This window comes from Pseudochaenichthys georgianus, chromosome 9 (genome assembly GCF_902827115.2).
Source record: "Pseudochaenichthys georgianus chromosome 9, fPseGeo1.2, whole genome shotgun sequence".
Taxonomy (NCBI): Eukaryota; Metazoa; Chordata; class Actinopteri; order Perciformes; family Channichthyidae; genus Pseudochaenichthys; species Pseudochaenichthys georgianus.
In genome coordinates, this window is record NC_047511.1 from 48,801,425 (window position 1) to 48,814,148 (window position 12,724).

Genomic DNA, 12,724 nt, shown 5'->3' on the forward strand with positions numbered 1-12,724 from the left:
TGCACACTGTCATTTAAAGTAATGTTAGCCAGCTTTCAGACACTAATTCGTGGGTAATAAAGGCCTGTACATCTCCCTGTTTGAAATGGCCATATCTCCCTTAAATTCCCATCAAAGTTACCCAGCTTTCACACACTATTTCATGGGTAATACAGCCATGTGCACAACTGCATTTTAAAGTAATCTTAGCCATCTTTCAGACACTAATTCCTGGGGAAGAAAGTCACCCTGCATGCGTCGTCAAATGTGATTGAAATGGACAGATTCCTGTACATTTCAATCACTTTTAATGGGAGTCGTGAGGGTGTGGCCTGTTGAATCCGATTTTGAGCACTCTTTTCCCCGCAATAAACTAGTTTAAATCACCGTTAAACACTTATTCTGTTGATGTCTATATAACCGACTTCCCGCTATGCATTAAGTCGGTTATATGGACCCTGTACAACTAGGCATACCGCGGGCCGGTTAGTAAATGTCCAACCATTGTACCCTCTGGTCCCTAGAGTATGTAAGGCAAATGTCAGCTTATGAACGGAGGGTACCGTGGGACTGCCCTTCACATGTAGCGGGATTCCCGCTCAATGGAAATGCGGATGTCAACCTTCCGATGTCAAGTTCCTGTCAGCGGACTAGACAGATGTTACCAGTGTTTTACCAGTGTTGCCAGGGGCATGATAACATCCTCCACTGGAGGTTTGGGTGGTGCTGCTGTGAAGAAGGGCCGACGATGATGGGTGCCCTATGGGCGGACGGGTAAAAGCACCGCAAAGTATACCCCCTTAAGTGTAGCCAGGGGCACGAGCAAAAATCACACTCCATGTTAGTTGGGTGGTGCTGCTGCTGAATAAGGCCGACTATGGGTGCCGATGGGCGGACGGTAAAGCACCGCAAAGTAGACCCCCTTTAAGTGTAGCCAGGGGCACGAGCAAAATCCTCCATGGAGGTTGGGTGCTGCTGCTGTGAAGAAGGCCGACTATGGGTGCCGATGGGCGGACGGTAAAGCACCGCAAAGTAGACCCCCTTTAAGTGTAGCCAGGGGCACGAGCAAAATCCTCCATGGAGGTTGGGTGGCTGCTGCTGTGAAGAAGGCCGACTATGGGTGCCGATGGGCGGACGGTAAAGCACCGCAAAGTAGACCCCCTTTAAGTGTAGCCAGGGGCACGAGCAAAATCCTCCATGGAGGTTGGGTGGCTGCTGCTGTGAAGAAGGCCGACTATGGGTGCCGATGGGCGGACGGTAAAGCACCGCAAAGTAGACCCCCTTTAAGTGTAGCCAGGGGCACGAGAAAAATCCTCCATGGAGGTTGGGTGCTGCTGCTGTGAAGAAGGCCGACTATGGGTGCCGATGGGCGGACGGTAAAGCACCGCAAAGTAGACCCCCTTTAAGTGTAGCCAGGGGCACGAGAAAAATCCTCCCGGAGGTTGGGTGCTGCTGCTGTAAAGGAAGGCCGACTATGGGTGCCGATGGGCGGACGGTAAAGCACCGCAAAGTAGACCCCCTTTAAGTGTAGCCAGGGGCACGAGAAAAATCCTCCATGGAGGTTGGGTGCTGCTGCTGTGAAGAAGGCCGACTATGGGTGCCGATGGGCGGACGGTAAAGCACCGCAAAGTAGACCCCCTTTAAGTGTAGCCAGGGGCACGAGAAAAATCCTCCATGGAGGTTGGGTGCTGCTGCTGTGAGGAAGGCCGACTATGGGTGCCGATGGGCGGACGGTAAAGCACCGCAAAGTAGACCCCCTTTAAGTGTAGCCAGGGGCACGAGAAAAATCCTCCATGGAGGTTGGGTGGTGCTGCTGTGAAGAAGGCCGACTATGGGTGCCGATGGGCGGACGGTAAAGCACCGCAAAGTAGACCCCCTTTAAGTGTAGCCAGGGGCACGAGAAAAATCCTCCATGGAGGTTGGGGTGCTGCTGCTGTGAAGGAAGGCCGACTATGGGTGCCGATGGGCGGACGGTAAGCACCGCAAAGTAGACCCCCTTTAAGTGTAGCCAGGGTCCACCCTGCATGCGTCGTCAAATGTGATTGAAATGGACAGATTCCTGTACATTCAATCACTTTGAATGGGAGTCGTCAGTATATGGAGCTTAACCCATAATTCCCGGACGGTTCCAGGCCGAATTTGGAAGCTCATATGCGGCCTGCCATGCGCCTCCACCCGTGGAAAGCAAAAAAAAGTAAAGAAAACGGTCAATTATATGTTAAAATAATCAAAAATGAAGTTTTTGAAAAATTCTTGAAAAACGGCTAAGTGCCAACGGGGGAGGGGGTCAAGTCTTCGGCGCTTCGGGAACGAAGCCCCGGAGACTTTTGCACTCCCCCGTTGCAATTTACAACGGAGAGGGGAAACGAGAGCTCCCCTCCTCCGTCCAAAATTTCATTCATCTTTTCCAAGCTACCATCTGCACGAAATCGGAAACCCGGTTTTTGAGAGCACTTAGAAAAAAACGAGCTATTTTCACATGATGGGGAAATCATGGAGGAATGTATCCGCCTCATGAGCACTTTGGATCGGATGAAATTGTTGCCTGGAGGACCCCCAATCATGGTTCTCACAAAACTTTAAGTTTTCAAACTGGTCTCTGGAGGAATGCAAGGGGAGTTGTCAGGGGACTCTACCCGCCTCAAGAGGCACTATTTTGGGATACATTTTATCCATTTTCACCCCTTTTTATGGTTCTTCCAAAAAGTTAACTTAGACTTTTTCCGACTCTGGAGAAAGGTAGGGGGAGTTGTCAGGGGACTCTACCCGCCTTTTGGAACACTATTTTCGGATACCAATTTATCCATTTTCACCCTTTTCTCTGGTTCTTCCAAAAGTTGACTTAAACTTTTTCCCACCCTGGAGAAAGGTATGGGAGTTGTCAGGGGACTCTACCCGCCTTTTGGAACACTATTTTCGGATACAATTTATCCATTTTCACCCTTTTCTCTGGTTCTTCCAAAATGTTGACTTGTACTTTTTCTGACTCTGGAGAAATGCAATGGGAGTTGTCACGGAATAACGAGACACTATTTTCGGCTAAAATGGTTGTCTGGAGGACCCCCAATCATGGTTCTCACACAACTTTAAGTTGTGAAACTGGTCTCTGGAGGAATTCAAGGGCAGTTTTCACGGAATAACGAGACACTATTTTCGGCTAACATGGTTGCCTGTATGACCCCCACTCATGGTTCTCACAAAACGTTAAGGGCGTTCTCCCCGGCAACCCGCCAGCAGATGAAACACACACCCCTCCGCCTCTCCACCTCTTCCGAGGGACGAGGGAACCGCGTGGGGTCTGCTGGAGGCTACTGCCGGGTGCTCCGTCCTGCGCCTCACCGGGACCCTGACTCCAGCGCGGTGTGGCGGCCTCGCCCTGGCCGTCCACCGTGCGCCCTCTGGGTACCTGACTCCCCTGCCTCCTCTGGGGGCAGGTGAGAGGGGTTCAATGCCTCCCCGGAGGATACTGTTATCCCGGCAACCCGCCAGCAGATGAAAACACACACCCCTCCGCCTCTCCACCTCTTCCGAGGGACGAGGGAACCGCGCGGGGGTCTGCTGGAGGCTACTGCCGGGTGCTCCGTCCTGCGCCTCACCGGGACCCTGACTCCAGCGCGGTGTGGCGGCCTCGCCCTGGCCGTCCACCGTGCGCCCTCTGGGTACCTGACTCCCCTGCCTCCTCTGGGGGCAGGTGAGAGGGGTTCAATGCCTCCCCGGAGGATACTGTTATCCCCACGTTGTCGTACCCGAAACTGTCGGGTATCCTTTGGGAGAACCAGACTCTGGATGAACGTGAGGGGAGATTACAGGGATCTCTGCCCGCCTAACGAGTGCCTACATGGGACACCGCACCATGTCTCCTCAGTCCGTGTTTTGGGGGTCTTGGAGCGGCCCCGAAGAGGTGCCTTTGTCGGTGTACCTAATGGGTAAGAAAGTCACCCTGGTCGGGTAGTCAAATGTGATTGAAATATACAGAGTGCTGTACATTTCAATCACTTTTAATGGGAGTCGTGAGGTGTGGATGAAATGGCCATATCTCCCTTAAATTCCCATCAAAGTTACCCAGCTTAAACACACTATTTCATGGGTAATACAGCCATGTGCACACTGCATTTAAAGTAATCTTAGCCATCTTTCAGACACTAATTCCTGGGGAAGAAAGTCACCCTGCATGCGTCGTCAAATGTGATTGAAATGGACAGATTCCTGTACATTTCAATCACTTTTAATGGGAGTATTCAGGTGTGGATGAAATGGCCATATCTTCCTTAAATTCACATCAAACTTGCCCAGCTTTCACACACTAATTCCTGGGTAATAAAGCCATGTGCACACTGTATTTAAAGTAATCTTAGCCATCTTTCAGACACTAATTCCTGGGGAAGAAAGTCACCCTGCATGCGTCGTCAAATGTGATTGAAATGGACAGATTCCTGTACATTTCAATCACTTTTAATGGGAGTCGTGAGGTGTGGATGAAATGGCCATATCTTCCTTAAATTCACATCAAACTCACCCAGCTTTCACACACTATTTCATGGGTAATAAAGCCATGTGCACACTGTATTTAAAGTAATCTTACCCAGCTTTCAGACACTAATTCCTGGGGAAGAAAGTCACCCTGCATGCGTCATCAAATGTGATTGAAATGACTCTGCTTAGCTTCCGAGATCGGACGAGATCGGGCGTGCTCAGAGTGGTATGGCCGTAAGCAAAGAGTTTGGAGGGCTATTGGCTCCTTGTAGATGAGGGGGGCTGGCTGGCTGTCTCAGGGCCGAGTTTGGGTGCTGAAAGGCGGACTGCCAAACCGCCTTGTCGATACCCAGCAGCTGTGGGTTCTGCAGGGGTCCCCGGGCCTGCCTGTGAGCCTGTCTCCCCCTCTCTGCACACTTTTCCCCCTACAAAAATGACTTTTAAATGGATACTTTTGGATGTAAATGGTTCACTGTGTCACGGCTATGGGTCTCTGAAACAATCAGGCACTTAGGGGCTGCAGGAACACTTTACCCGCCTTGTAAACACCTTTTCCTGGGTAAAACAATCCATTTATTTCCGCCTGCTTTCCATCAGCACCCGCCAGTCATTTCAAACGGTTTTCAAATCGTTTTTTCACTTTTAAAAACAGCTTTCTGCCCTGTAAATGATTTCTAATCATTATTACCGTCATGGAGGAGCTGCAGAGACACTTTACCCGCCTTTTAAACACCTTTTCCTGGGTAAACAATCAATTTATTTCCGCCTGCTTTCCATCAGCACCCGCCAGTCATTTCAAACGGTTTCAAATCGTTTTTTCACTTTTAAAAGAGCTTTCTGCCCTGGCAATTATATCTAATCATTATTATCGTCATGGAGGAGCTGCAGGAACACTTTACCCGCCTTATAAACACTTATTCCTGGCTAAAACAATCAATGTATTTCCGCCAGGGTCACAGCCTGCTGCTGCTGCGGCGGCGGCTGCTGCTGCTGCTGCTGCTCTCCCTCCCTAATTCACATCAAACTCACCCAGCTTCACACACTAATTCCTGGGTAATAAAGCCATGTGCACACTGTATTTAAAGTAATCTTACCCAGCTTTCAGACACTAATTCCTGGGGAAGAAAGTCACCCTGCATGCGTCATCAAATGTGATTGAAATGGACAGATTCCTGTACATTTCAATCACTTTTAATGGGAGTCGTGAGGTGTGGATGAAATGGCCATATCTTCCTAAATTCACATCAAAAGTCCCCAGCTTTCACACACTATTTCATGGGTAATAAAGCCATGTGCACACTGTATTTAAAGTAATGTTAGCCAGCTTTCAGACACTAATTCCTGGGGAAGAAAGTCACCCTGGACGGGTCATCAAATGTGATTGAAATGGACAGATTCCTGTACATTTCAATCACTTTTAATGGGAGTCATCAGGTGTGGATGAAATGGCCATATCTTCCTTAAATTCACATCAAACTTGCCCAGCTTTCACACACTAATTCATTGGTAATAAAGCCATGTGCACACTGTATTTAAAGTAATCTTACCCAGCTTTCAGACACTAATTCCTGGGGAAGAAAGTCACCCTGGACGGGTCATCAAATGTGATTGAAATGGACAGATTCCTGTACATTTCAATCACTTTTAATGGGAGTCGTGAGGTGTGGATGAAATGGCCATATCTCCCTTAAATTCACAGCAAATATACCCAGCTTTCACACACTAATTCATGGGTAATAAAGCCATGTGCACACTGTATTTAAAGTAATGTTAGCCAGCTTTCAGACACTAATTCGTGGGTAATAAAGGCCCTGTACATCTCCCTGTTTGAAATGGCCATATCTCCCTTAAATTCCCATCAAAGTTACCCAGCTTTCACACACTATTTCATGGGTAATAAAGCCATGTGCACACGTATTTAAAGTAATGTTAGCCAGCTTTCAGACACTAATTCGTGGGTAATAAAGGCCTCCCTGTACATCTCCCTGTTTGAAATGGCCATATCTCCCTTAAATTCCCATCAAAGTTACCCAGCTTTCACACACTATTTCATGGGTAATACAGCCATGTGCACACTGCATTTAAAGTAATCGTTAGCCATCTTTCAGACACTAATTCCTGGGAAGAAAGTCACCCTGCACTGCGTCGTCAAATGTGATTGAAATGGACAGATTCCTGTACATTTCAATCACTTTTAATGGGAGTCGTGATGGTGTGGCCTGTTGAATCCGATTTTTGAGCACTCTTTTCCCCGCATAATAAACTAGTTTTTAAATCACCGTTAAACACTTATTCTGTATGATGTCTATATAACCGACTTCCCGCTATGCATTACGTCGGTTATATGGACCCTGTACACTAGGCATACCGCGGCCGGGTAGTAAATGTCCAACATTGTACCCTCTGGTCCCTAGAGTATGTAAGGCAAATGTCAGCCTTATGAACGGAGGTACCGTGGGACTTGCCCTTCACATGTACGGGAGTCCGCTCAATGGAAATGCGATGTCAACTTCCGATGTCAAGTTCCCTGTCAGCGGCTAGACAGATGTTACCAGTGTTTACCAGTGTTTGCCAGGGGCATGATAACATCCTCCACTGGAGGTTGGGTGGTGCTGCTGTGAAGAAGGCCGACTATGGGTGCCTATGGGCGGACGGTAAAGCACCGCAAAGTATACCCCTTAAGTGTAGCCAGGGGCACGAGCAAAATCCTCCATGTAGGTTGGGTGGTGCTGCTGTGAATAAGGCCGACTATGGGTGCCGATGGGCGGACGGTAAAGCACCGCAAAGTAGACCCCCTTTAAGTGTAGCCAGGGGCACGAGAAAAATCCTCCATGGAGGTTGGGTGGTGCTGCTGTGAAGAAGGCCGACTATGGGTGCCGATGGGCGGACGGTAAAGCACCGCAAAGTAGACCCCCTTTAAGTGTAGCCAGGGGCACGAGAAAAATCCTCCATGGAGGTTGGGTGGTGCTGCTGTGAAGAAGGCCGACTATGGGTGCCGATGGGCGGACGGTAAAGCACCGCAAAGTAGACCCCCTTTAAGTGTAGCCAGGGGCACGAGAAAAATCCTCCATGGAGGTTGGGTGGGTGCTGCTGTGAAGAAGGCCGACTATGGGTGCCGATGGGCGGACGGTAAAGCACCGCAAAGTAGACCCCCTTTAAGTGTAGCCAGGGGCACGAGAAAAATCCTCCATGGAGGTTGGGTGGTGCTGCTGTGAAGAAGGCCGACTATGGGTGCCGATGGGCGGACGGTTAAAGCACCGCAAAGTAGACCCCCTTTAAGTGTAGCCAGGGGCACGAGAAAAATCCTCCATGGAGGTTGGGTGGTGCTGCTGTGAAGAAGGCCGACTATGGGTGCCGATGGGCGGACGGTAAAGCACCGCAAAGTAGACCCCCTTTAAGTGTAGCCAGGGGCACGAGAAAAATCCTCCATGGAGGTTGGGTGGTGCTGCTGTGAAGAAGGCCGACTATGGGTGCCGATGGGCGGACGGTAAAGCACCGCAAAGTAGACCCCCTTTAAGTGTAGCCAGGGGCACGAGAAAAATCCTCCATGGAGGTTGGGTGGTGCTGCTGTGAATAAGGCCGACTATGGGTGCCGATGGGCGGACGGTAAAGCACCGCAAAGTAGACCCCCTTTAAGTGTAGCCAGGGGCACGAGAAAAATCCTCCATGGAGGTTGGGTGGTGCTGCTGTGAAGAAGGCCAACTATGGGTGCCGATGGGCGGACGGTAAAGCACCGCAAAGTAGACCCCCTTTAAGTGTAGCCAGGGGCACGAGAAAAATCCTCCATGGAGGTTGGGTGGTGCTGCTGTGAAGAAGGCCGACTATGGGTGCCGATGGGCGGACGGTAAAGCACCGCAAAGTAGACCCCCTTTAAGTGTAGCCAGGGTCACCCTGCATGCGTCGTCAAATGTGATTGAAATGTACAGGAATCTGTCCATTTCAATCACATTTGACGGAGTCGTCAGTATATGGAGCTTAACCCATAATTCCCGGACGTTCCAGGCCGAATTTGGAAGCTCATATGCGGCCTGCCATGCGCCTCCACCCGTGGAAAGCAAAAAAAAGTAAAGAAACGGTCAATTATATGTTAAAATAATCAAAAATGAAGTTTTTGAAAATTCTTGAAAAACGGCTAAGTGCCAACGGGGGAGGGGGTCAAGTCTTCGGCGCTTCGGGACGAAGCCCCGGAGACTTTTGCACTCCCCCGTTGCAATTTACAAACGGAGAGGGGAAACGAGAGCTCCCCTCCTCCGTCCAAAATTTTCATTCATCTTTTCCAAGCTACCATCTGCACGAAATCGGAAACCCGGTTTTTGAGAGCACTTAGAAAAAAACGAGCTATTTTCACATGATGGGGAAATCATGGAGGAATGTATCCGCCTCATGAGCACTTTGGATCGGATGAAATTGTTGCCTGGAGGACCCCCAATCATGGTTCTCACAAAACTTTAAGTTTTCAAACTGGTGTCTGGAGGAATGCAAGGGGAGTTGTCAGGGGACTCTACCCGCCTCAAGAGGCACTATTTTGGGATACATTTTATCCATTTTCACCCCTTTTTATGGTTCTTCCAAAAGTTAACTTAGACTTTTTCCGACTCTGGAGAAAGGTAGGGGGAGTTGTCAGGGGACTCTACCCGCCTTTTGGAACACTATTTTCGGATACAATTTATCCATTTTCACCCTTTTCTCTGGTTCTTCCAAAAGTTGACTTAAACTTTTTCCCACCCTGGAGAAAGGTATGGGGAGTTGTCAGGGGACTCTACCCGCCTTTTGGAACACTATTTTCGGATACAATTTATCCATTTTCACCCTTTTCTCTGGTTCTTCCAAAAGTTGACTTGTACTTTTTCTGACTCTGGAGAAATGCAATGGGAGTTGTCACGGAATAACGAGACACTATTTTCGGCTAAAATGGTTGTCTGGAGGACCCCCAATCATGGTTCTCACACAACTTTAAGTTGTGAAACTGGTCTCTGGAGGAATTCAAGGGCAGTTTTCACGGAATAACGAGACACTATTTTCGGCTAACATGGTTGCCTGTATGACCCCCACTCATGGTTCTCACAAAACGTTAAGGGCGTTCTCCCCGGCAACCCGCCAGCAGATGAAAACACACACCCCTCCGCCTCTCCACCTCTTCCGAGGGACGAGGGAACCGCGTGGGGGTCTGCTGGAGGCTACTGCCGGGTGCTCCGTCCTGTGCCTCACCGGGACCCTGACTCCAGCGCGGTGTGGCGGCCTCGCCCTGGCCGTCCACCGTGCGCCCTCTGGGTACCTGACTCCCCTGCCTCCTCTGGGGGCAGGTGAGAGGGGTTCAATGCCTCCCCGGAGGATACTGTTATCCCGGCAACCCGCCAGCAGATGAAAACACACACCCCTCCGCCTCTCCACCTCTTCCGAGGGACGAGGGAACCGCGCGGGGGTCTGCTGGAGGCTACTGCCGGGTGCTCCGTCCTGCGCCTCACCGGGACCCTGACTCCAGCGCGGTGTGGCGGCCTCGCCCTGGCCGTCCACCGTGCGCCCTCTGGGTACCTGACTCCCCTGCCTCCTCTGGGGGCAGGTGAGAGGGGTTCAATGCCTCCCCGGAGGATACTGTTATCCCCACGTTGTCGTACCCGAAACTGTCGGGTATCCTTTGGGAGAACCAGACTCTGGATGAACGTGAGGGGAGATTACAGGGATCTCTGCCCGCCTAACGAGTGCCTACATGGGACACCGCACCATGTCTCCTCAGTCCGTGTTTTGGGGGTCTTGGAGCGGCCCCGAAGAGGTGCCTTTGTCGGTGTACCTAATGGGTAAGAAAGTCACCCTGGTCGGGTAGTCAAATGTGATTGAAATATACAGAGTGCTGTACATTTCAATCACTTTTAATGGGAGTCGTGAGGTGTGGATGAAATGGCCATATCTCCCTTAAATTCCCATCAAAGTTACCCAGCTTAAACACACTATTTCATGGGTAATACAGCCATGTGCACACTGCATTTAAAGTAATCTTAGCCATCTTTCAGACACTAATTCCTGGGGAAGAAAGTCACCCTGCATGCGTCGTCAAATGTGATTGAAATGGACAGATTCCTGTACATTTCAATCACTTTTAATGGGAGTATTCAGGTGTGGATGAAATGGCCATATCTTCCTTAAATTCACATCAAACTTGCCCAGCTTTCACACACTAATTCCTGGGTAATAAAGCCATGTGCACACTGTATTTAAAGTAATCTTAGCCATCTTTCAGACACTAATTCCTGGGGAAGAAAGTCACCCTGCATGCGTCGTCAAATGTGATTGAAATGGACAGATTCCTGTACATTTCAATCACTTTTAATGGGAGTCGTGAGGTGTGGATGAAATGGCCATATCTTCCTTAAATTCACATCAAACTCACCCAGCTTTCACACACTATTTCATGGGTAATAAAGCCATGTGCACACTGTATTTAAAGTAATCTTACCCAGCTTTCAGACACTAATTCCTGGGGAAGAAAGTCACCCTGCATGCGTCATCAAATGTGATTGAAATGACTCTGCTTAGCTTCCGAGATCGGACGAGATCGGGCGTGCTCAGAGTGGTATGGCCGTAAGCAAAGAGTTTGGAGGGCTATTGGCTCCTTGTAGATGAGGGGGGCTGGCTGGCTGTCTCAGGGCCGAGTTTGGGTGCTGAAAGGCGGACTGCCAAACCGCCTTGTCGATACCCAGCAGCTGTGGGTTCTGCAGGGGTCCCCGGGCCTGCCTGTGAGCCTGTCTCCCCCTCTCTGCACACTTTTCCCCCTACAAAAATGACTTTTAAATGGATACTTTTGGATGTAAATGGTTCACTGTGTCACGGCTATGGGTCTCTGAAACAATCAGGCACTTAGGGGCTGCAGGAACACTTTACCCGCCTTGTAAACACCTTTTCCTGGGTAAAACAATCCATTTATTTCCGCCTGCTTTCCATCAGCACCCGCCAGTCATTTCAAACGGTTTCAAATCGTTTTTTCACTTTTAAAAAACAGCTTTCTGCCCTGTAAATGATTTCTAATCATTATTACCGTCATGGAGGAGCTGCAGGGACACTTTACCCGCCTTTTAAACACCTTTTCCTGGGTAAACAATCAATTTATTTCCGCCTGCTTTCCATCAGCACCCGCCAGTCATTTCAAACGGTTTCAAATCGTTTTTTCACTTTTAAAAAGAGCTTTCTGCCCTGGCAATTATATCTAATCATTATTATCGTCATGGAGGAGCTGCAGGAACACTTTACCCGCCTTATAAACACTTATTCCTGGCTAAAACAATCAATGTATTTCCGCCAGGGTCACAGCCTGCTGCTGCTGCGGCGGCGGCTGCTGCTGCTGCTGCTGCTCTCCCTCCCTAAATTCACAGTAAACTCACCCAGCTTTCACACACTAATTCCTGGGTAATAAAGCCATGTGCACACTGTATTTAAAGTAATCTTACCCAGCTTTCAGACACTAATTCCTGGGGAAGAAAGTCACCCTGCATGCGTCATCAAATGTGATTGAAATGGACAGATTCCTGTACATTTCAATCACTTTTAATGGGAGTCGTGAGGTGTGGATGAAATGGCCATATCTTCCTTAAATTCACATCAAACTTACCCAGCTTTCACACACTAATTCCTGGGTAATAAAGCCATGTGCACACTGTATTTAAAGTAATCTTACCCAGCTTTCAGACACTAATTCCTGGGGAAGAAAGTCACCCTGGACGGGTCATCAAATGTGATTGAAATGGACAGATTCCTGTACATTTCAATCACTTTTAATGGGAGTCATCAGGTGTGGATGAAATGGCCATATCTTCCTTAAATTCACATCAAACTTGCCCAGCTTTCACACACTAATTCATTGGTAATAAAGCCATGTGCACACTGTATTTAAAGTATCTTCCCCAGCTTTCAGACACTAATTCCTGGGGAAGAAAGTCACCCTGGACGGGTCATCAAATGTGATTGAAATGGACAGATTCCTGTACATTTCAATCACTTTTAATGGGAGTCGTGAGGTGTGGATGAAATGGCCATATCTCCCTTAAATTCACAGCAAATATACCCAGCTTTCACACACTAATTCATGGGTAATAAAGCCATGTGCACACTGTATTTAAAGTAATGTTAGCCAGCTTTCAGACACTAATTCGTGGGTAATAAAGGCCTGTACATCTCCCTGTTTGAAATGGCCATATCTCCCTTAAATTCCCATCAAAGTTACCCAGCTTTCACACACTATTTCATGGGTAATAAAGCCATGTGCACACTGTATTTAAAGTAA